General features: G+C 35.4%; 1 protein-coding gene across 1 annotated transcript in view; it reads right to left on the bottom strand.

Annotated features, from left to right (window-relative positions):
• Positions 1–25,774, bottom strand: part of LOC119245581 (protein diaphanous homolog 2) — a 711,837-nt gene that overhangs the window by 663,623 nt on the left and 22,440 nt on the right. The window lies entirely within an intron of this gene.

The following is a 25,774-nucleotide window of genomic DNA, read 5'->3' on the forward strand; positions in this document are numbered from 1 at the left end:
TGAGAATAGAAAGAAAACCTTTAAAAAGGTTTTGGTATATTGTGGAGCACATATATTATCAGAGGATGGTTTATATAACGTTCAAACCCTTAAGGAAGAAGTGCATGAGACATGATCTTTGAAAAGAAACATAAACAGAGAAAGAAGTGAACTTCCCTGGAAACATATGCAGTTGAAGAGAGAAGTAGAATTATTTATGGTTCACATATAATGCAATTGTGCAGACATATGCCATCAGTGTATCAGTTTGCAGAGATGTACAGATTTATACACATGTTTGAGGCAAAGTATTATTTAATGAATTCTTGAAATTCTAAAATCTGGTTTCCTTACCTCATTGAGTCATCCACTGGATTGATTGCCTAAATTGTGCTGGATGTTAGGTTCTTTGAAGCTTCACTGAGTCCTTGAAATAAATCTATTCACACAAGCTGGTAGTTTTTATAAGAGAAAGGAATTTAAAAATACATTCTTTAATCCATTAATATGAGATGCATCCTAAGCTAATATGCTAAATTTTGATGGTATTTTTTTTTTGCTACAATCTTTCCCACTTTCTTTCAAACATATTTCCTTTAATCATAAAGATGATGTCCAAACTCATTTGGAAATGTCTTTAGAATTCTCATTAGTAACATGAGGGAAATGTTTGTTCACTTCATTGAAGGACAAGATGAGCACTTCCTTGAAAAGGAAGATAAAAGTTTGCTTTCTAATGGATGAAGGCAGATTATTGAGTTTCATTGATCTTTCTTTCCTCTTCTCTGAAAGTGATGCTTCCCTTTTCCTCAACTTGTGTCTCTCTACCAAATAATAACAATGACTTATTCTGCAATTGAGAACTAACAGCCAGGTCCTGACCTGAACATAGGGGAAGGGAGATTTCCAATGTAATGTTTAGCTGTTATTTAAAGCTTAGCTTTTGGCTTGCATTTCTTTGTGACAGACAAATAAATGATACAATCTTGAGAAAGCTTTCAGAATGTCCCAACGGACTTCCTTAGAAAAAGCCAAATTTCTCATGAATTTAAGAAAGAAAGAAATTCCTGTCCATGTGAAAAACAGAAGATAGAACAACATATTGGCCATTGTGGGGATTTTAAGAGTATCTGGGGAAAATCAGTTTCCCTAGGGTATGATGTAAGTTTTATTTCATGGAAGATGTCTATTGATGTAGTTCTGTCTTTTGTAAAGAAGTAATCCAACTTACTATTGACTTATGAATCTGAAGAGAAAAGGCAGGAAAAATATAGAGCAACAGTATGCTTTCTACCTGTCAAATCTACATGGAGTTGATGTCAGAATGAAGATAATGTTTGTCTTGGGAATCGCTTTGAATAATTTAAAAATAATATTAAATGATTAACACCTCATATGTCTGTCATTCTCGTTCTTACCTGTTCTCATATGATATAACATTATTATACATTGTGCTTCATCCCAAAGGATCCCAAAGTGGTTTACAATCACAGCATTCTTTTAAATCAGCTCAGGTCTCTTGGTTGAACAATGTATGTGGAATGACAGAATTATAACTTCCTTGGCAGATTCATGCATAATTCACTAGGAGTATTTGCAGTCCAAAAGCAAATCAGTTTATGTAGAATTCTTAGTATTGGAAAAAGCATTCTCTTAAGTTATATGCATGTCAATTTGAGGGGAAGGGTGAAACAGCAATGCTGAGTAAAAACACCAAACTTATATTAAATTAAAGGGTAAAGGTCACCATTCTGCTCCTATCAGTGATGGGTTTGTTAACAGGATGGATGCACATAGTAAATTATATAGTTTATATATCTGGGTACATTAGTGAGTTATAATGTGTTGCCATCTGTTTCATAACTCCAGCTAGAATAGAAGGGCTTGCTGAGCATATATTAATCACCCTTCTGTTACGTGAACTATACAAAGCATACTAAACCTGTACCATGTACTGTCTGCTCATTTGCTGCTCCTCAAATTCAAACTCTGTATTAATTTAGGTACTAGTTTCATTTTCCTCCCTTATAAAAATTGACATTATGGAAGAAAATAAAGCAGATGAAACTAAACAAAATCAGTTTATATGTGGAAACATTCAGAACACGTCTACTAATCAAAAATCATCATTATTTAGAATTTATAATAATGTGGAATCAGTATAATTTTTATTGAGGAAGAAGTTCAAAATTTCTTCCACTTACAATTTTAAGTTTCAGCTAAAAATTAAGGGGAAATCAGAATTCAGTATTTTATCCAACCATAGTATCAAAAACTTAAAGCATATGAATGAAATCATTTCTTGCTGTGAAACTAAATGCCAATATTTATGATATACTGTTATGTAATGTAGTTGATTATGGTTAATTTTTCATGAATATTTTATGTGAATATGTATAGCCACTTGTATCTTATTTTCTTAATGATGAGCCTGAAGGTAGAAAACATGTATTTTGAAAAGTAGTTTAAAAATATTCTTTTCACCAAACCAGAAGGCTTTTTTCTAGTTATTAGAATGTAATAAAATGTTAGTATTTATGTACATACAGGTTCACTTTCTATTTTATAGGAGGGTAGCATTTTGTATATGTGTCATTCAAAAGTCTTGACTTCTAAGCATTTTATACAACATTACATAAATGGCTTTATACAGTATAAACTATTAAAAATGAATAGTGTTGTGACAAGAATGAAGAAACTATAGTTGAACCCTGAACCACCTATATTGAATTAGACAGAGATTAGAAAAGCAAAATTTTAGTATTTTTTTAGGGCATTCCCTATAATGTGACTGACTTATCTTGAAGAATGTGAAGAAATTAAGATTATAATTGGATAACGTTAGTACTGGATATTGCAATCTATTGTCAATAAAGAGCTCATAATTCGCTGGTGATCACCCACAAAATTGGAAGTGAGGAATAGGGACTGAGCGAAACTCCTCTCTCCTCTATTTCTGAAGAATGATAGCTATTCAGGAAGTAGCAGCACATTGCCCAAATCCTCAAAGGTCTCTCTCCCTCTCTCTCCCTTTCTTTCTCTTTTTCTCTCTTTCTCTCCCTTCCTCCCTCTCCCTCCCTCTTTCTCCTTCTCTCTTTCTCTGTCACTCCAGTCTCTTAGTTAAACTTTAAGGAATTTCAAAAGTTTATTTTGTTTCTAATTGACTAGAAGGTGTTCATATGTTACATTCTGTGTCAGTTATCTTGCTCCTTTGCAAATTATCCCATGCCTCAGAGACTTACGATAAAAAAACATCTCAGTTTACGTGGGCCAGAAATCAGTGTCTTTCTTGGGTGTCTCTGTCTCAAGGTCTCTCATAAGTCTGCCATCAACATATCTTCTCAGGCTATCATCATAAGGCTCAGTTGGGAGAGAATCCATTCCCAAGTTTATTCACTGTTGGCCGATAGGAGGTCCTTGCTTAGCTTTGGTAGGGGACTTTGTTTCCTTGCCATGTGAACCACACCATAGGACAACTCACAACATGACAGCTAGTTTCCCTGGTAACAAAATAATGAAAGAGAGCTGGAGATGGAAGGTATAGTCTTTTTGTAACTTAATCTCAGAAGTGGCATTTTCATCACTTTGATCATTTTTCCTTGTTAAAAAGAAATTCATTAACTACAGCCTACACCCAAGGATGAGAATACCAGGAGGGGGACATTACTGGGGGCCATTTTGGAAGCTCCCTATCCCACCTGTGATTTTAGTGACTCTCAATTATAGGCCAAAGTGGACAGTCTGAAATTGCTCTGAAATCTATTGTTTTATATTTAAAATTGCATTGTAGCTTGCCATTTGTGACAACATAGATTGATCTTGAAACGATTTCACTAAGTGAAATAGGTTAGAAAGAGAAAGACAAACACTGTATCAATTCACTCATATATGAAATATAAAGAAACAAACCAAATGAACAAACAAAACAAAATGTTTAGACTCTTCCAATGAAATGGTGATTACCACAGCTGAAGGGGTTAGGGGTGGGGTGGGAGAAATAGGTAGAGAGAGTGATTTGGATAGTGGTGGGTAGCAACTTGACCTTGTTAGTGGGGATGTTGCACTATATATAGATATAGATATAGATATAGATATAGATATATATTTGCTGAGTTGTGACGCTATACTCCTGAAACTTGTAAGTACTGTAAATCAATGGCGTAACAAAAAAAATAATAAAATAATGGTGCATTGCACATATGTGCTATCTTAGGAACTTGCGCAAGGATTGAAGAAGCCTCATCTGGTGTATATATAATTGCCAAAAAAAAAAAAAAAAGACAAGGCCAAGTGGCAATTTTTCCTTTTGCCTGTTGAGCCCCCTTTCTTTTTTTTTTTAATAAAGAGGATTTACTTTGTTCTAAGAGTGTGTTGTCTGCCAAGATATCAGTTGGAGTGTCTGAGATATTTTAGCGGGAAGATAGGCAGCAAAGTGTAAAAAAAAAAAAAAAAAGGGCAAGGCAATCACATCTGATGTATGTCCAGGTTATTCACTACTATATAGAAAACTGGAAATAGCCTGGTTTGGATTTCAGCTCCATTAGTGCCCTTTGTGAATTTGGCAGAGGTGCTTTTCCTTTCTTTTTTCTGTCTTTCATATTCTCTCCATATTCTCTCTCTCTCTCTCTCTCTCTCTCTCTCTCTCTCTCTCTCTCTCTCCCTCTCTTTCTCCCCCTCCATCTCCCTCCCCCTCCCCACCCTCCTGCCCAATCCCCTTCCCTTTCCTCCTCCTCCTTTTTCTTCCAAGAAGCAGAGATTCTGTACCCCTTTTTTTAAGTAAATATTGACACTAAAAAGCAACTGAGCCCTTATGTTCTTAACATACCCAGCAAGAACTGTGGGATTATGAGCAACTCATGTAGGACACTTTCCCCCAACACCTACATATTGGTACTTTTTATTTCTTAGGCTATATTCCCCAGAATGGAATTCTTGGTTAAATTTTTATAACTATTGCATATATATCTATAAAATAGTTATAAAAAATAATATGCATATAATATAGATATTAAACTGGATATTTGCAGATTACTTTTTTTAAGTTCTCAGAAACTTACATGGTCACTGTAACACTGGTGTGTGACCATTCCCCGAAACATTCTCATCCACTTGAATGTTGTAATGTTTCTCTAACCACTTGTGAGATGAAGCACATTTTCCTATTTAATGGATACTAATCTCTTCGCTCAAATCCCTCTTCAAAATTTTTACCAGTGAGGAATGTTTTTGGTTGCAAGTTTCTAAGAGTGGGACTTAAGCAACAAAGTCAATTAATCAAACACTACAATTTTCCCATGAGTAAGCAGGCTATGGATCCTGTAGTTACTCAGTAATAGCATCATAATCCCAGGATTTAATTCTTTCAGATATACCATCCCTTGTAGCTAGAAAATTCACATTTTCAAGGTATGTGCTAAAGCTCCAAGCATCATGTCCACAATAAAGGCATATAAAAGAGGAGGTGGACAGTACCATCCAAGTCTTTTTCATTTTATCAAAATAAAATTAATACTAAACAGAAGTCACTCCCTTTGCCATAGTCAACTTCTGGTTAAGTCTCAGCAACAAGGGTCATATGAACTAGAAAAGCAATAATTTAGTTTTTCTGGCTTCTTTAGTATTTATGTGTAAGAGGCAAGGGAGAACAAAGATGGTGATGACTATTGAGTTAGCCAACTGTAATGGTTAATTTTATGTGTCATTTTGGCTGGGGCACAGTGCCTGATATGTGATCATACATTCTGGATTTTTCTGGGAGGGTGTTTCTGGATGAAACTAATTTGATTAAGTCAGTAGACATTGAATAAAACAGATTACCCGCCATAATGTGGGAGACCTTCGTCCAATAAGTTGAAGGCCTAAAGGGAACAAACACTGACATCTCCTGAGGAAACAAATTCTGCAGCAGGTGATTTTTAGACTTAAACTGCAACATTAGCTCTTTTTGGGTCTTCAGCCTGTAGCCTTCAAACTTGAACTGCAGCATTAGCTTTTCACTGACTCTCCAACCTATCAGCTCACTCTGGAGATTTGGAGCTTGTCAGCCTTCATAATAATGTGATCCAATTCCTTAAAATGGATCAAAATAGATTCAAACCACAAACTTGACACTTAAAAGTGGGCCAGTGATTAGAAATTCTTAGAGGAGATTCCCTGCTCTCCCGTCTCCCCACAAAGAAAACAAGAAAAGAACGATTATCTTAAAAAAAAAAAAGCAGGTTGATATGGGGATAAAATGAGAACACTTATAAAATGTATTTTACCCTCTATGTACATAATAAAGCCTTAATAAAGGTTAATTGAACCTGGAAAAAAAAGAACAATTATATTTATTTTCTCTTGTGCCAACTGTTTACATATGTCTTCCTTTCATTAAAATGGTAGCCATTGTTGAACCATTCTTTGTGAAGGGTTTCTCAGTTTCAACTCCACATATTCATGTATAACCTAGGCTTGTTGTCCTAGCCTTATTTTTACTTCAAAACCCCAAATTCTACATTGTTGTAACTGACAACATTCCTTAGCGCTACTGAAGTATCAGCACAGAAGCTTACTTCTCTGGCTTTCCATTTTTGCTTCATTCTTTGTCACTGGTGATTTCTTTTCCTTCCACTGGCATACACCCATGGTTTTATTTTTTTATTTTTTTAAAGATTTTTTTTTTAATTTATTTATACAAGCACTGGGTACAGTCAGAAGCGCAGGAGGGTGAGAAAATTCACCAGAGCCAGAGCGGGGAACAGAACAGGCAGACTGACGAAACACACTGCTGAGGGGAGCAACGGGCGTGGAGGAGAGGTCTGCGCACCATGTGGGACCCTCGCCGGTGGCCGAGGATCGAACTGGCGCTGCAGAGGCTGCGGGCAGCTTCACAGCCCAGCGCTCAACCGCGGCGCCACCAGGGGAGGCCCAACCCATGGTTTTAAAAGTATGGTATATTTTATTTCAGAATCTCTAGTGTGCTGTGGTTGGGGAATTTTCAGGTTATCCAGTCTGCCACATTTGTAAATATGTAAGTTAAATCTTCAATTTTTCATATTTCTTCTAACAAGTTATTCAAGGTTTCTTTTGATGACAATAAGAACCTTAATATGTATTAATCTCATTTTGCTCTTATATAAAACTTTTTTCTAAAACTCAAAAATAGTTACTATTTTATTTGTATAATAAAATTTTAATTCATTTTACTGATCATTTCTATGTTCAGTCTATGATTTTCTATCTGATATTTTCATTCTGGATTCTATCTCCTTCCCCCTGCCTCCCTCCCTGCTTCCTTCCCTTCTTTCCTTTCACCTTCCCTATCTCCTTTACTTCTGTCTTCTTTCCTTCCTTCCTTCCTTCTCTTTTTATCGCTCCTGAATGGTAAAGTTTATGTTCAGTTTTCAACATTATTTCAAACATGTCTTTCTCCAATTTATTTGAATCAGTATCCTATCAAAGTTAAATATTACTTATGCATGTGGCTCTTAAATCAGTTTTAATCACTAAACTCACCTAATTTCCCTCACCTCCCCCCTCCAATGCCACTTATTTGTTAAATAATCTGGATCTATAACAGGGCACAGTAATTTTTTACAAAGTTAGAAACAATTGCTTTTTTTTTTTTTTTTGAGAAGGGGCCTTATGTCATTATATGTATAGCTAAGATGTGAAAGACTTAGGAAAGAGTACTTTGAAAAATATTTTAACCTATTATTTGATATTAAAGTAGAACATTCTATATCAGTTTTTTTTTTCTTTAAAGATTTATTTCTACAAGCACTGGGTACAGTCAGAAGCGCGGGAAGGCGAGAGAATTCACCAGAGCCAGAGCGGGGAGCAGAGCAGGCAGAAGGACCGAAGTACACTGCTGAGGGGAGCAGCGGGCGTCAGGAGAGGTCTGCGCGCCATGTGGGACCCTCCTCCGGTGGCTGGGGAGCAGCCGGGGATCGAACCGTCGTTGCAGAGGCTGCGGGCAGCTTCGCAACCCAGCGCTCAACCGCTGCGCCACCGGGGAGGTCCTCTATATCAGTTTTCTATTGCTGTGTATCAAGTTATTCTAAAGCTTAACGGGTAAAAACAACATTTCTTTTCTTATACAGTTTCTGAGTATAAGGAATTTTGAAGCAGTTCAGCTGGGTGGTTGCTCAGGTTCTCTCATTAGGTTATAGTCAGGTTAGGGCTGTGGTTTCAGAAGACTTGACGGGGTTGTAAGATTCTCTTCTAAGGTGGCTCACTCACATGGTTATTGGCAGGAAGCTTTAGCACTTGGCCACCTCTACCACTTCATAGGGCAGCACCCTGCATGGCTTCCCTGTAGGGTGTGCTCTGGGAAGGAAGGTGCAAAGACAAAAATCATAGTCTCTTGTTACCTGATTTTACACACCATCACTTCTGTCACATACTATTGGTCACACAGACTATGGTACAAAGTAAGAGAATGTGAGTACCAGAAGGCGAGGATCACTTTGGTGGATGGCTACCTAAATGAGCAGTAAACAAGAAATAAATTGATTAATAATTTGGTTTATCATTGATTTTACAAATATATTTTTTTCTCTTGCAATAGGTCTGGGAGAAAGTACTGATACAACAGTATTAATAGAGGCCTTTATTTTCACATTTTATATATGGTGGAAAGTTCTTATCATAGGAGTCTTTCTGACAGTGCTTAGTGAAAGGATGCATATGTCTTTGGTATTATACACGAGAGTCACATCATTAAAATCCCATGGCATTTTAAGAATGATCTCAGTAACAAAAGTGAGTGAAACACTCAGAAAACATAATAGAGTTATTTGTTACAGTTACAGTTTTGTTTTTTTTTTTTTGGCTACTAGACTTCTCATTAACACATGTTGCTAATATTCCTGGCATGTATTATTAATGTTATTTTGTCATTATGGAAGGAGAAAAAAGTTCTTTTAGTAATACCATGGAATTCTAGAATGTCATCTGAATAAGGATTATGCATGCATGACTGTTCATTATTTTATTGCTTTTTATTTTAACTATATTAACATTCACACTTAGACATATAAATTTAAGGCATTGCCAAAGGTGGAATATTGTCACTACAATGAAGGTATAATGAACATATTTTATCACTGAGTATTCACTAGCTATCTTTTTCAGACTTCAAATAATGTTAAGGCTGGATGAAATCTTAAAATGCATATATCATTTTATCCCTTTATTTTAAGACTTAGACAAGTAAAGTGATTTACCACAAATCAAAAGATGAATTTGTAACTAAACCTTAACTAGAACTGGAAACAAGAATCCCAATTCTTATTTCAGGAATCTCTCTAAGTCATTGTACCACAACTGGGATCCCTAAAAATAAGATGTCCTCAGTAACACCTGTAAAGATTTTCAAAAATTCAGTAGATTTTATAAAGCAAAAACTCTATAACATTGGCATGAACACAAGAACAAAATTAATATAAATTCTAATTTCATTTGAGGTAGTCAAAGAAACATATTCCATAAGAGATAGGAAGTCTATTCTATCTCTTGTTGACCACATGTCTACTGAGGAAATTAGTTGATAGACAAAAATTCATAAACCAAAAAAAGGCCTTTGTAGCTTTTGACTTATAGAAGGAACTTGAAGAAATAAAAACAGCATTCAATTCTATTTTAATAATCAGGAAACATGAAGCAAAATTATAGAATTTCTATAGACTTCCTATTTACTCCTTTATTTTTACTCTCCTTGCCTGGAAACTATGTAAAGCAGTGTTTAAAAGAAAATATACAATAAAGTAATGCAAAAACATAAGTAAAAATTATCAGGAAAAGCCAAAGTAAAATTATGAGCTGAAAGTCATGATCAGGGAAAACTGGGCTCAAGAGTCTACATAACTCCTGAAATTCAGTTTCAAATTTAGCTGTCAAAAAAAGATACATGACATCTTCGTGATTGTCAAAGAAGCTTTTCAGTGCAAAGAAGTTGAATTTTAAAGGAAATTTCACAGTTGGAGTTCTCTCTTAGGAATATTGAGTCACATAGTGGAAACCATTTCCATCTACATAAAAATATATAGTGAAATACATATTGTTTCTTCTGCTATATTTTGAAAATCATTCTGTTAACACATATTGGCTGGAAGAATGTTATCTCCTTCTGATCCCTCTCCCGCCTCTTCCTGCAGTATGTCTCTGATTTATAATTGTCTGTTTTTACTTTGTTGTGTTTTGTACTGTTATTATTTTTTCGCGCTGATGTCTTCTTTGGTTCCTCTATATTCCTGCTATACGCAAAACCATCCGATATTTTTCTTTTTCCTTCAGATTTATTTCACTGAGCATAATTCCTTCTAGCTCCATCCATGTTGCTGCGAATGGCATGAGTTTATCTTTTTTGATTGCTGAATAATATTCCATTGTGTATATATACCACATCTTCTTGATCCAGTCATCTATTTTTGGGCATTTGGGTTGTTTCCAGGTTTTATGTACTGTAAATAGTGCTGCAATAAACATAGGGGTGCTCTCCCACATTGCCGTTGGAGTGCAAACTGGTCCAACCACTATGGAAAGCTGTCTGGAGTTTTCTCAGTCTACTAAAAAAGGAGCTACCATATGACCCAGCAATTCCACTCCTAGGGATCTACCCAAAGGACATGAAAGCATTAATTCAAAAGATCACCTGTACCCCTATGCTTATGAGTGTTTTAAACAAACGGCATACAGTTAAATAACTATTATTGTTGTGCTTATAGAATGTTATAGCACTCGCAAAATAATTTCTAAAGAACAAATTATAGAACAAAAAGGGTTCAATAATATTAATTTACAAGATCAGATTATTTCAACAGAACATGAGGGTTGGTGGGGATTAATGGTGACAGAAAGAAAATGAATCCTTGGGCCTCCCCAGTGGCGCAGCAGTTGAGCGCTGGCTTGCGAAGCTGTCCGCAGCCTCTGCAGCACCAGTTCGATCCCCGGCCACCGGGCAAGGGTCCCACATGGCGCGCAGACCTCTCCTGCCACCCGCTGCTCCCCTCAGCAGTGTATTTCGTCAGTCTGCCTTTTCTGCTCTCCGCTCTGACTCTGGTGAATTCTCTTGCCATCCCGTGCTTCTGACTGTACCCAGTGCTTGTTTAAATAAATAAATAAATATTTAAAAAAAAAATGAATCCTCTCACCATCCCCCCCCCGCACCTCTGGCCTACACCCCAGTTCTTGTATGCATAAATAAATCTTTAAATATATATATATATATATATATATATATAAGCATTAGTGGAATAAATCCAGCAGTACATTGGAGACGTCTTTGAATGTAGTTATATCATGTTAGTAACTTGAAATTGGGCACGTGGGAGTATTTATTTACACACCAAAATAAACAACTAGTAAAAACTCCACAAACACTACAATCACAGATTTTTGGAGGGTACCAATTAACTAAGAATACCACATAATAATACTATCATGCTTTGCTTCCATGTTATTTAAAAAGAGAAAGATAAAGAATAAGTGAAAGGAAAACTAGGGAAATAAGGCACAAACTTTAAAAGCAATGACATATTAAATCTGAACATACCAGGTATCAAATAGTGTACCAAATTTAAGACCAAATATGCCATTTATCATGATAAATGTGAAAGGATTAGACCTTTTTAATACAAGACCAATATTCTAGGACTAAATCAAAGAAATATTAAAAATAAAGCAAAGAACAAAGCTATACCAGGCAAATGAAGATGAGCTGGGGGAAAAAAAATGTTCCCAACTTCAATCCCAGGCCAAAGAGAATTAAAAGCAAAATTCATAAAACTACATTTAGAAGACTGACTTTATGGCTAAAGAAATGTTCAGGTTTCAAATAAGAGGATATCAAAATATATAATGCAAAATTTGTTAAATTGTAAGAGGAAGTTAACAAAAACAATCATCAGGAAAGATTCTAATACATCTCTCCTAATCTTCGACGAATTAAATAGTATGATAAAGAAGCACAGAAAAAGATTAATACTGTTATCAACTTGACACACACTTATACTACAGAAAATCTTTTTTTCAAATGTCTATGGAACACTTATTAAATTGGTCATAATTTAATCCACAGAGAATCTTACTTAAAATTGGAAATTGTGCAAACCACTTTTTTTGACAAGAATACATAAAACCTTATATTAATAGCAGAGTGATAAGCAGAAAAAAATAAGATCATTAAGCAACTAGAAATTACTCTCCTAAATAATTATTGAATTTAAGAGAAAATCTAGTTAAATAACCATTGAGAAAATAGTAAAAATAATAATATCAGCCTTTATGTGGCCAAAACTACAGAGTAAATTTAATAGCTTTAAATGCATTTATTATTAAACAGGAAAGAATGAAGTTCAAAAAGATTTTAAAAAACCAACCTTTTTTCCCCTTAGAAAGGGACAGAATGAAAGAAAAGTAGAATAGAAAAATTGGAAAAATGAATTAAAACCAAAATCTATTAAATACAAATGTTTTATGATGAACAATAGGAGCTATATCTTCAAAGCAGCAATAAAATGTATTACAGGATGAGTCACTACAACAGGGGAAGGAGTGATAACCGAGGCCATGGGAACTGGCACCATTTTCCCTGTCATCTCCACTGCCTTGCTACACATATCTCAAATGTCTTGGGCTAAAACTCCCAGCATTCCAAGAACAGGACTTCCTAAATGGGGGCAACACTGAGAAGGAGGAAGGGGTGGGGTGGATATATCAGTGAGAATAAGAGTCACTTGGGGAAGCTACTCCTGGTCCTTGGTCTTAGCGACTTTATCGCTTTGGCAGATGAGCTTTTCAAAGACAATGGCAGCCGTCATCTTGACCTGGTGGTGGATTGTCAAGCTTATATGGTACATTGTGAATTCTGGGTCTTTGCTTCTCTCCCAGCCCTCTGAGTTCTTGCCAACTTGTTTGTTTTTCCCTGCCAGGAGGTGCCTTGAACTCATTCTCCTGGCAGCTCAGCTCTGAGTCCTGCCTGATCAACTGGATGTTTGCCTATGAGGAGATAGGTGATTTCAGAGTTTGATTTGGAGTCTATTATTTGAAATCTTTTCTCTTCTTTGTCTCATTACGCCTTTTGAACTTTCCGCCAATTAAAAAGTCGTTGAGGGGCCTCCCTGGTGGCACAAGGGGTTAAGCACTGCACCATGAGGCGGTCGTGGCCTCTGCAGCATGAGTTCAATCCCCAGCCGGCCAGGGAGCCACCCACATGGTGCAGCAGACATCTCCTGGCTCACCAGCTGCTCCCCTCAGCAATGTACTTCAGTCAGTCTGCCTGCTCTGTTCCTCACTCTGTCTCTGGTAAGTCCTCTCACCCCCTGCATCTCTGGCCTATACCCCAGCTCTTGTATGCATAAATAAATAAATCTTTAAAAAATAAGTCTATGAGAACACGAAAAGTCTATTTTGTTTGCCTTTATGCACATGGGTGGCATGAACCCTTATAATGGGTGATAAGAGTCTTTAATAGTTTGTGGTCCCTGGACACCCCTCAGTTTCATCCAGTATCAAGTTTTGCTTCACTGACTGTTAATGAGCCTCCTGGTAACGAATGGACAAACTTTTAGCAAGGCCAAATAAGAAAAAAAAGAAAAAGAAGAGAAAGCACACATATGCAACAGTAGAAAGTCAAGAAGTGTTATAACTACAAATAGAGACAAACTTTTTCAAAATTAACTATTACAAAAATCTGAAAATCTCAATGCAATGGAAGAGTATTTGGGGCAATGCTAATTATTAAAATCAACCCAAGTACAAGCAGAAAACTTGATTACAATTAAGATTTTTCACAGAAAACTTCTTATTAAAAAAAAAAAAAAAAACACTTCCCAGGGTTGGGGTCAAAATAAGGGGGTTGCAATTATATGGGGAATATAAAAAATAAAATTTAAATAAAATGTGAAAAAAAATAAAAAAAACTTCCCAAAATAATAATAATTTATTTCAGTCATCCAAATAGCAGATAATTAAGAAAGAATGCTTCCCGAATTATTTTGCAAAGCTAGTTTAAATCTGTTCCCAAATTTGACACCAAAAAAATTACAGAACAATTGTCCAATATCAATTGTAAATATTGGTGGTGAAGGTGCTCAAAATAGACCACCACAAGATTTTCAGAGCTGGTCACCTCAAGGCACCCCATTCTCACATGCAGATTATTTGATTTGAGGCCCTGGAAGCTAAGGAGAATGGCTTGCCCTCCTCCAAATCCATGAATGAACATTATCCAGATACAGGGTTTTCCATAGAAACGTTTCCCTCTATCTGAGAAACCTATCTTTATTTTTAGAGTAAACATGAAGTTATCTCTTCCTCTTTCCTTGGCTCCTCAGGGTTCTATCCCATTTCTTAGGATTTAAACCCTGCTCTCCAGAACTGAGATTAAGATCTGCATAATTCAAATAGATTGCCTATGCTCTTATTATTAAATTGAACTTTTCCCCCCTGCCAATCTGTCTGATGTTGTTTTGATATGCTTAACCAAACCAAAAAGAACACAGAGGGGTAGGGGAATTTTTCCCCATGTATCGACAGTGCAAAAATCCTAAATGACAATGCAAATTGAATCCAGTAACATATTCAAAGAATGATAATTGATGATTAAGTAAATTTTATACTATTAATGCCTCAATGACTCAAAATTAGGAAAATAATTTGCCAGAGGTCAATGGAGAAAATTATTTCAATGCATGCATGCATATCTTGGTGTGGGGGTGGGGATTTGACAGGAATCTAAAGAATCCTCTGTTAACAGAAATAGCCAATTTTCTCATATGATAAAATTTAACACATCAACACTATCATTATATTTAATGAAAAAATACTGAAAGCATTCCCATTAAGCCTCCCTGGTGGTGCAAGGGGTTAAACGCAACCTATGAATAAATCCACAGCCACTGCAGTGCAAGTTCAATCCCTGGCAGGCCAGGAAGCTACCCACATGGCACAGCAGAACTCTCCTGACTTGCCCGCTGATCCCCTCAGTAGTATATTTCAGTTAATCTGCATGTTTTGCTATTATCTCTATTATTTAATATCACATAGACTTGTTTGGCAATAAGTTCATAAACTATAAATATGCAAACATAATATAAATTTAAAACTTGGAAAATTTCATTATTTTTAATGGTGTAATTCTCTATCTGGAACCTCCCCCCCCAGACAACAAAGTGCAAAACTATAATATTTATATACTAACTATATTTCAACAATTACCCATTTGATAATAAAATGGAAAAGATATTCACCAGACTAACAAAATATAAAATAAAAAATAGTAGAGTTTATACAACACATGCACAACAAAATGTAGATAACTACGAAACTCCATTAAAACATAAAATATTTTAATCAATTGAGGAAATGTTAGGAATCTTTTCTTTATGGAGAGATCCATCTATATATACAACACACTCTCGATAGTATGTATTCCAACTAAGTTCTAGAGTATATTCTAGGTGCTGGGGATAATCTGGACAGACAAAATCCCTAACCTCACAGAGTTTATATTTTGGTAATGTAGAGACATAATTAGCACACAACAAATATCATGGCAGCTGGTGACAAGGGTTATGAAGAAAATTAAGCAAGGGTAGAGCAAGGGAACAGGCAGAGTAATTTTGGAAGGGGTGGTCAGAGAAAATGCTCAACATGTCTAAAGAATGTTTTCAATAAGAAATAAAGATGCTAAGTGATAAACATTGTATCATTTAACTGGTAGTACTCATTCTTTCTTAATGTTACATAAAACGATGCATCTTTCTGGTCTCTCTTGTGGCACAGGGGGGTGAGACACAAGCTATGGAGCTGTCCGCAGCCACTGCAGCATGAGTTCGATCCCTGGCCAGACAGGGAGCAACCCACATGGTGCAGCAGATCTCTCCTGTTTCGCCCGCTGCTCCCCACAGCAGTGTACTTTCGTCAATCTGCCTGTTGTGCTCCCTGCTCTGTCTCTGGTGAATCTTCTCATCCCCTACACCTCTGGCTTGTACCCCAGTTCTTGTATGAATAAATGGAGAAACCTTTCAAAAAATAAAAACAAAACAAAAAACGATGCATCTTTCAAGGAAAGGCATTTTAAGATTTAATGAAATATATCATTATGTCTTACCTATCAGGAAAATAAGAGCCTTCTTCCAAAAAATGGGCATATTATACCATTTTTATAAAACAAATGATGACACCATGCTGTCATATATAATAATAGTTAACATTTTTTATCACACATGGTATGTGCCAAAACACTCATAAAAAAATTACAGGTGTTAAATCAATTAGTAGGTATTTTTTTTAAGATTTATTTATTTATGCATACAAGAACTTGGGTACAGGCCAGAGGTGCTGGTGATGAGAGGATTCACCAGAGACAGAGTGGGGAAGAGAACAGGCAAATTGACTGAAATACACTGCTGAGGGGAGCAGCAGGCGAGTCAGGAGAGGTCTGCTGTGCCATGTGGGTAGCTCCCTGCCCAGGGATTGAATTCATGCTGCAGTGGTTGTGGATTTCTTCATAGGTTGCATCTTAACCCCTTGCGCCACCAGGGAGGCCCTAGGTATTATTTTTGATGCCCACTTCAAAATGAGGAAACCGAGAGATATGGAGGTAAAATCACTTTTGCAAATTCGCATAGCTAAGAAATGGTCAAAATACTATTTAAACGCAGACATGTTCTTAAATGTTCTCTTTCTTCCTCCCCTTTCCTGTCCCCCTCCACCATACGTAAACCCCCATACACATTCAGCTTCCCTTTTTTATCCATTTCATATTGTGCTTGATTATATGACCATACATGGAGAATTCTCTGTAAGGATACATGCTAACTTATTAACACAGTTTATGGGACTGAAGTTAATAAAAAAGAATTATAAGCAAAATGAGAGAGAAGAATAAAAGAGGAAAACTTCATTAAAATTCCAGTTATGAATGATAGTTATGTTCATTCCTTAAATAAACTTGAATGTGTCTATGTGTATCAAATAAAAGAAAATTAACCTAAACTTATAGTACTCAAAATAGATACAAATGTCAACATATATACTAGAACTTTACTCGTCATCAAAATATCAAATTAAAAGATTGACAGTATATGATATTTGCCAATCAGATTTGCAAAGATGACAAGGTGAAATACACAATGCTATTAGTAAAGCAAGGAAGTGGGGACCCTTATGTGCTGTGAGTGATCATTTATTTGGTCCACCTTATTTGGAGGGAAATTACGATATAATATTAAGATGTTGTATTCCATAATTTTACTTGTAGGGATTCTCCATAAGGTAATAAGCACAGTTTACGATAAATACCACTGTTAAATTTATTTAAAGCAGTTTTACCTATCATTTCATTTATGAACACGGTTGTTTGTATTCTGATCACAGGACACACAGTTAATTGCTCATTATTACAGCACAGAAGGAAGAGGAAGAAAAGGAAGAGGAGGCTCAAGAATGGCAGACTTTTTTGACAAACTCTCTTTCACAGTTTAATATCACATTTAACCATTAAGCGTCAACAGTTATAGAGTGTCATCGTACTCCTGTTATGAATTTTAAGTGTTTTATAAGTATTAACTCATTTAAACCTTACAAAAACCTTTTTTTTTTTTTTTTTTTTTTTTTTTTTCAGAAACTGAGGCACAGAGAGTTTAAGAAACTTGAGCAAGGTCACTCAGCTAGTAAGGGGTAGAGGTTGAATCTGTGCCCAGGTAGTTTGGTTCCAAAGTCTGGGTTGTTAATTCCCATATTTATGCCCCTATCATAAACAATCAAAACAATAAACAAAACGAATTAAATCAGAGCCAATAATGTAACCATACAGTACAATTGGACATTGTATGAAAGTACAATTTAGTAAAATGATCTGAAATAGTGTCTGTGGAGTTTGGGCAGAATGTGAAGTTATGAGTAACAATCTGGTTTTCCTCCACTTTTCAGTGGATAGCTAGTAACAATAGATAATTCAGATGTGTTGTTATCACATGTTATCAACATCCTGTCCTGCCTTGGACATAGGTCTGCTTTCCTTTGCTCCCAGATCTGCATCAGTGGAATCATACTCTGCTAAATATTACGGCAGAGTATCTACCTTTTTCTCTCTAGAAAATGCAAAACCCGAAGCAAACCACTCTCCTGAACTAAAAGACATGTTTTTATCTTTTGTTTATTTGTTGAACTGAAAATGCTTTAGTCAATATGATGATTTAGATGAAATAAATTATGTAAGTATTTTAATCTGCTGTGCTGCCATAGCAAAATACCATAGACTAGGTAGCATCAACAATATAACTTTGTTTTCTCACATTTCTGGAGGCTAAGAAGTCCAAGGTCAATATGTCAGCAAGTTTGGATTTACCTGAGGCCTTTGTCTTTGGCATGCAGATGGTTGTCTTCTTCATGTGTCTTAATGTGGCCTTTTCTCTGTGCATCTACATCCCTGGTGCCCCTTCCTTTTCTAATAAGGGCTTCAATCCATTGGAATAGGGCCCCGTTTTTAGGACCTCATTTAACCATAATTATCTCCCTAAAGTCTCTATCTCTAAATATACACTTATATTGGACGTTAGTGCTTTCACACAAGAATTTGGGAAAGACACAATTTAATTCAAAATAATCACTATCATTATTTTTTTTGACTTGGCTGTTTGAGTGAAACATTGGATTTTTTACAACCTTTTATGCATCTTTAAGCATTCTGTTCCATTTTTAGAACATGTTCTCCATATTAAATGTTTATTTCTAATTAGTTTTCGATTGTTCCTTCTGTGGGTTTTTTTGTGAGTGTGTGGAAGGGAAAAGTTGGAACAAGCTAACTGTCCAAGGAAAATTTAATTTTAATGTTATATTTTCTTATTGCAAAAACAATGCATGTTTATTGCATATATATATATATATATATATATATATATATACTCAGAGAGTGTTCATTATCTTCTCCATCTCCATCCAGAGATAATGACTGTTAGCACCTCGATATATGACTTTCAGATTCTGTCTAAAATTTTTCTTAGCATTTTATATAAAATGGGATATTACTATGTTTTCTATTTATATTATGAGTGACCTTATGATGTATTGAAATAGTCATCAATTATTTAGACATTTAGATCAAACACTACTATTAATATTATTAATAATAACACTAATACCAATATCAAAACCATTTGTAATTATCTCCTAGGGTTGATGTGAGGATTGAATGAAATACTGATTGCAGAAACACATTCAACGTAATTCCTGACCCATATTAAATAGTCAATGCTTTTATAACTTTTCAGTCTATCCAAACTTTTGTTTCCAACATTCTCCCTTATTTTTCTCCCACTTCTCCTTCACCTTTCACAATAAAATATAAAACACTGAGCATGTCTTTCAAGGAATTTCCCAATTTTGCAACAGCCAAATAGATGATCTTTCAAGGATCCCTCCCTGGCTATTCTAAGACTAAGTTAGACTTTCCTTTCATGAACTCCCACAGTGTTTTTGATGCCCCATCAGAGTACTTACCACTCATTCTTAATGCTTGTTTAATGATCTTCTTTGCTAGATCAGAAACATCCTCATTATATAGCTTGTTCATACTCTCAGCATGTAGTACATACCTGGTATATTTTCGCCATTTACTCTGCTGCACTTCTAAGCATGGACATTTCTTCTCTCTCTTTGCAATGGGTTTACTAACTGCTCTACTGATTTCCCCGGACTGTTGAGAGGACCAGGTGGGGCAAAGCATATGAAATATATAATGTCTATAAAGTACTTTAAATAATAAAAAGCATTTAAATAATTTGTATATAACCTTGCACAAGGTTAATAAATCTTAATAATTCAGGAAATTGTGAATGTGTTTTAATGGGCAAATGTTAATGTGCATACTCCTCCAATATTTAGTAATTATATAAAAAAGGTAAGAGACATTTCTAGCAGTTAAGATCTTTATAGTGTATTTCAATACATGATAAATTCATGAACATTTGTTATCTGCTAGAACAGTTGTATATCTTAAAAACTCATCATCATAAGCATTGTCTGGATTTTCACAGAATTAATCCTGAATAATTAATGAATATAAAAGAGTTAGACATGTACTGCTGCATGCTAATCATTTGTTTTAATGTCTATTAGAAAATAATAGTCTCTTTGGCCTGCTATCTTGGAATATGTATTGTATAGTTAACTTTTAATTTACAAATACAAAATGTCTTTAATTACTAAGCGAATATATTGAGCTAGGGATCAATGTCATTGTGAAAGTTATGGGTTGTAGAGGATATAGAAATACTTCAACAGTATTATTAACTGTATTGGGCAAGTTCTTGCAAATATATGTTTAGTTCAGAGATCAATATTTACATAATGTTTTCATATTTCCTCAAAAATGGCATGATACCTTAAACTGTCATCATCACTTAGGACTTATATCAAATACAAGACTTAAATATTTTAGGCAGAAAGAATACAAATTTAATACAATCATAATTGAAGGAACAAGTAGCATTCTTTCATACTTTACAGGTTTCTAAATCCATATAAGTCTTGATTACTTCTAAGGATCTTGCTGTAATTTCATCTCAATCATGACTTGTTGGTGGTATTTGTTCAAGTTTCATCCATAAAGTAAAGGTGAAAGTCAATGCAATACTAAATGAAAATTGTTAAAATATGTAGACTGCCTCTATCAATTTAGCAAAGAAAAGGAATTTCCAGATTGAAGGATAAGAAAAATAACTTATTTATTTAGCTTTGAATTTGTTAGGATTTAACTCCACTTACAAAGAGGACAAACATCTTTTGTAGGTGAATTCCTTTATTAGACAGTTAAAAGATTGTTTATTTGGACTAGGAGAATATTTTCTAGGCACTGCTGTGAGTTCATCAGGGTCTATTTTTTTCCTCTGGTGATAAAATCCTTTGTTTGACAAGCCTGAACTGAAAGTTTGTGAAACTTGTCCTTTTTTGTTGTTCATCTACCCCCATGGCTTAGAAGAATAAGGATTGGTCTTTTTCCTTTCATCCAAGTAACAATGAAAACTATGTACATTGTGAATTTAGTGGTAAAAGCACTGGACTATGAGTCAGATGATTGAATTTAGAACCTCTTTGTAACTGATTAGCATTGTGAATTTAGAAAGATCTATATTCTAAATGAATCTTGAATTTGTATTTAAATCTGTAAGAGGTGATAATGCTCACCTCAGAGGTTGTTGAGAGGATTAAATAAAGTATTGTGTGTATGAGTACTTTATAAACCATGGAATATTACATGACTATAAGAAGTTATTTTATGGAAGCTTTTATTTCACTAATGAGTAAATGAAAATATTGGTTCACTTTGTTCATAGAAGAGTAGACCTTGCATTTTGTTTTATCCTATTCATTTCTAAAGGTACCAAAATAATTTTAATGGACCAATTACTTTTTAAAAAAAATCCAGTGTCTAGGCAAAATGTGCTATTTCTATTTTCTTTGAGTGATCCACTTTAATTTCATTAAATGCTTGTTGTTATTTTTGTTTTCGTTTTTATGTATTTTTCTACTTACTTTTTAATTAAGTACTATTTTCTTACACTCTTGGTGGGGGTGAGGTTTGTGGATGTAAACTACCTAAGATTCTTTTTGTCTGGGGAGGTCTTTATTTCTCCTTCATACCTGAAGGAGAACTTTGCAAGATAAATTATTCTTGGCTGGCAGATTTTATCTTGAGTATTTTGAATATGTTGCTGCATTCTTTTTTTGACTATAGTGTTTCTTCAGAGAAGTCTGATGTTAGCCTACTCAGGGTTCCTTTATAGATTATCTGTTTTTTCTCCCTCATCAACTTCATAATTTTTTTCTTCGTCTTGGATTCTTAGAAGTTTTACTACTATATGTTTTGCTAGGTCTCCTTTCATTTAGGTAGCTTGGGGTTCTTTTATCTTCCTGTATATGTATATTCAATTGAAATTTCCTTCTTGACATTTGGGAAATTTTCTTCCATTATCTCCTCAAATAATTTTTTAGTTCCCTTCTTTCTCTCTTTTCCTGGGATGGCAATGATTCTTATATGTCATTTTCTCATGGTGTCAGATAACTCTTGAAGTGTTGCTTCATTTTTGCCCCCGTTGTATGTCTCTTCTTCTATTTTGATCCATTTCCCTATTTGCATTTTTTACTTCACAGATTTGATCTTCCATTTAGTTTATTCTACTTCCTCAGCTTTCTCCTGAATTTTTCATATCATCCGTTGATCTTTCTACACCCAGAAATTCCATTATGTTCTTATTTAAAGTATCCATTCGGATCTTATGCTCATCGATTGTGTTTCTCATAGTATTCATTTGCTTTTCTGAGTTTTCCTTCATACCTCTGAAATGTTTTCCTGAGTTCTCTTTGTATTGTTCAAATTCTTTAGTTTTCTTGGGCCTCCCCGGTGGCGCAGCGGTTGAGCGCTGGGTTGCGAGGCTGCCCACGGCCTCTGTGGCGCCAGTTCGATCCCCCGCCTGGGGTCCCCGGCCTCAGGAGGAGGGTCCCATGCGCAGACCTCTCCTGCAGCCCGCTGCTCCCCTCAGCAGTGTACTTCAGTCCTCTGCCTGCTCTGCTTCCCGCCCTGGCTCTGGTGAATTATCTCACCCTCCCGCGCTTCTGACTGTGCCCAGTGCATGCACAAACAAACAAATAAATAAAGCATGCCTCTATTAAAAAAAAAAATTCTTTAGTTTTCTTAATTATAGCCATTTTGAATTCTGCATCTGCTGTGAAAAAAAAAAAAATACTTCTTTGCTTCGTGTTGTAGTTCTGAGATCTGTTTGCTCTCTGTGCTGTATTTCTGCCCTGAGGACTGCCTTGACCTTTTGTATTTTTCTTTCTCCCCATTGTTTGCTTTGGGCTTACTCTATTGTCCTTGGGGCTTTGGATGTGTGTGAGTCCTTCTCTCCCATTGTTCTGGGCACTTTCTGTTCTGTGGCCTCATGGGTTCTGTTTTGGTGCTTGGCTCTCTCTGGTAGCTCCTCAGGGCCAGGTTCCAGTTAGTGGAGTGTCTGGGCCTGGGGTGTGTATGGCTGGGGGCACAGGCCACTGAAGAGCTCACTCTGAAGCACCTATGATCAGGGTTCTGGTTGGTGCAGTGTGTGGCCAGGTATGCAGGCTGCTGGCAAGCTCACCCCAAAGCTCCCTGAGGCCATGTTCCAGTCGGTGGGGCATCAATACCTATGCAGGGCTAGAATGTGCTATTTCTACACCAGTGAAAAAATGAGCTAATAATGAATTTTAGATGATCTGTATTTTAATATTTTAAAAGAATAGCTTGATTTTGTGATGTTAGTGTTTTTAAATTTTTACATTGCATTTTTATATTTTCTTTTACTTAATATTGGATAATTTTGATATATTTTCATTGTATATCACAATGTATGTTAATTCCTAGGTATTGATTTTTGCAAATGTGAATTTATTTTTCTTTTTCAAGATATAAAATACCACTTTCAACATGCAATATCTGGTGTTACTGATGTGTCTTTCCAGGAATCAAATCCACTGTTTTAGCTAGTTAAAGCACTGAGTCATGAATAGAACTGTTATGAAAAAGTAATCAGACATGGACAACTTAAATTACATTAATTGGACATTTTGATAAATATGACAAAATTAGATTAATCCATTATAGGGTTCTTATTGTTAATGCAAAAATTGTGTAATGATGTAGCAAGAACAACCACCTTTACATTTCTCAATATAAAAATTCAAAGATAAATGTTCTTTTTTAAATTACTAATAGATGTTTTTAAAAATATACATATATGTAGTAATCATTGTCAGACTAATATGAGATATTAAATAGTAGATCCAATTTTCCTTCCTTTATAAATTTTTCTTTTCTATTTTTGTCAGTTTTGAAAACATAATACACAGGAAGAGCAATCTCATTTCAAACAGATTTTCTAAGAGTGAGGTCTTAGGAAAGGGTCCAAAATTAGTATAGACATTTGCTCAACTTCCATACGTGTAATGAAACAAGCCAGGATATTCAATGAGCCCTAGGTGGCTGGGGTCATTTCACTGAAGCCATTAAAGCTGGCATCTTATTGCTTGCACCTGCTGGGTTTCCAAAGATATGTAAAAGGGAAGTGGGCAGAATGGCAAGGTGCCACAGCTTGTACTTGGAGATCTATATTTAGGCACCCAAGCCACCATTGTGCCTAAAAGCAAATTTTCTTTAATAACTAAGTATCACAGAAGTAGCTGTATGCTCCATGCTTCTCAGTGGACTGTAGAAGATTAGTTATTAGTATTGGCATATCTAATTATATGGAATAAGGCCTGCTTTAGTACAATGTCTGGTATTTAAGAATAGACACTGACGATTGTCTATATTTATAACAGCTATCTATGGACAGATATTTCCAATAATACTAATACAGATTTATTGCATGATTAATTTTTGTGTTCCATAATATTTAGATAATAGTAAAACATAAATCCATTCTACCTTTTAAATGCCAATGTAGCTAGAGTAGAAAACAAAAACAAATGACTAAAATGAAAATTATGAAGCCTTCACTCAAATCCAAAATAGTTACTATAGCAACTTAAACATAATGAAAGTAGTGTAAAATGATAATTTCAAATGTCATATTAATCTCTTGAAGTATGGAGAGTAAGTTGTTGTTTTGATACTTGAAAGAGACTAGGTTGCTGTAGAAGTATCTAAATGACTAATTTTTGTCTCATCTCTTTTCTCTTATTAATGAATGTAGAAACCTAGGCAATAACTGTTAGACGAAAACTGTTAGTTTTGCTTGTATTAATCTCCCTAAGACTGATGACAATCACTTTATACAAGCAATTCTTAATTACTTGTGGGAGTAGAGAGCAGATTGCATGAAAAAGTACATTTACAAATGACCTACAGGGTCTAATTTTGATGTTTATTTTCTACTTTCTCCATCTCCAAAATAGAGTTGCAGACATAATACAAAATATTTTATTAAAGAGGGAAAGAGGAAGAAAATCCAGAGTGTAGTGTGAGTATGGAAATGCCCATTTAGTAAATCCCTTATTAAAACTACTATCCTTGTTTGTATTGAGGTCACATTAAAACTGTTAAAGTGACCCCCAACAAATGTGGATTCAGGGACCCTCTAAGAAAATGAATTCACTAGAGTATCAGATAAACCAGGAAAGGTTTTTATTTTATTTTTTTTTAAATAATAAATTTTATTTTTATATTCCCCATACAATTGCAACCCCCCCATTTTGACCCCAATCCCTCCCCTTCCGCCCCCCACCCCCCAAAAAGTGTCTCTGGTTCATAGTTTTTTGTTGAATTTGATTTTCACTTTCTTATAGTTATTCATCTTCCTGGACCCTTATTTAAGTTTTGTAGATTCCTGCTATGAGTGAGACCATCCGGTATTTTTCTTTTTCTTTCTGGCTTATTTCGCTGATCATGATCCCTTCCAGCGCCATCCATGTTGCTGCAAATTGCATGTGTTTATCTTTTTTGAATGCTGAGTGATATTCCATGGTGTATATGTACCACATCTTCTTGATCCAGTCATCTATTTTTGGGCATTTGGGCTGTTTCCAAAGCTTAGCTATTGTAAATAGTGCTGCTATAAACATAGGGGTGCAGGTGTTCTTTGGAATTGATGTTTCTGTGTCCTTTGGGTAAATACCTAGGAGTGGAATTGCTGGATCATATGGAAGCTCTATGTTTAGTAGGTCCAGAAATCTCCACACAGCTCTCCATAGTGGCTGGACCAGTTTGCACTCCCACCAACAGTGCAGGAGAGTTCCTTTTTCTCCACACCCTCGCCAACATTTGTTGTTGCTAGTT

Source organism: Talpa occidentalis, unplaced genomic scaffold, assembly GCF_014898055.3.
Source record: "Talpa occidentalis isolate TD23 unplaced genomic scaffold, MPIMG_talOcc4v2.1 talOcc4.15, whole genome shotgun sequence".
Taxonomy (NCBI): domain Eukaryota; kingdom Metazoa; phylum Chordata; class Mammalia; order Eulipotyphla; family Talpidae; genus Talpa; species Talpa occidentalis.